Source organism: Penaeus monodon, chromosome 23 (assembly GCF_015228065.2).
Source record: "Penaeus monodon isolate SGIC_2016 chromosome 23, NSTDA_Pmon_1, whole genome shotgun sequence".
NCBI lineage: Eukaryota > Metazoa > Arthropoda > Malacostraca > Decapoda > Penaeidae > Penaeus > Penaeus monodon.
The window spans coordinates 40767632-40768204 of record NC_051408.1 but is presented as its reverse complement, the minus strand read 5'-3'; the positions used below and the strand labels follow the sequence as shown (position 1 = coordinate 40768204).

The window sequence follows — 573 nt, the reverse complement described above, 5'->3', positions numbered from 1 at the left end:
CAAAACTACAACTGAACATGTTCTTGGCAGCACTGTGTTAAAGGAGAATATATGGAGTCCCTGTCTCCCCCTTGTTATGCCACTGATGTCTATGGCAAATTCACTGACACCGCCAAATAACAGTTAGCTGCAAATATTGTTCTTTGACAACTTAAAGACCATCAAAAAATATTGACCATCAACTAAATTATAAACAAAGAAAAATATAAACAAAAAGGCTGAAAAAAATGGGTGAGTGAATCAATTAACAAATGAATATATCTATAACTATCGATCTAGAAGACATACCAAGATCTATCTATCTAACAGTAAGAGTAATAAACATAATTATTTCAAAATTATACACTAATAGTTTTATGTAAAAGTCATACATATTGAATACTTTACTCATTGTATAGACAGTGGTAAATAATATCACATAATAGATAAGTAATTAATCAATCAACTTCAGCTTTGGGATTCTTACTAAAAGCATGAATGCTATCCTATCTTTTGAAAGACAGAAAACAAAAACACCATTGAAAAATACACATTCAACCCTAAAATACCCTAAACAACAAATAATTCTACCTG

At 30.0% G+C, this 573-nt stretch overlaps 1 protein-coding gene across 10 annotated transcripts in view; it reads right to left on the bottom strand.

Annotated features, from left to right (window-relative positions):
* Positions 1-573, bottom strand: part of LOC119588069 (leucine-rich repeat serine/threonine-protein kinase 1-like) — a 34372-nt gene that overhangs the window by 24128 nt on the left and 9671 nt on the right. The gene's annotated exons all lie outside the window — the stretch shown is intronic.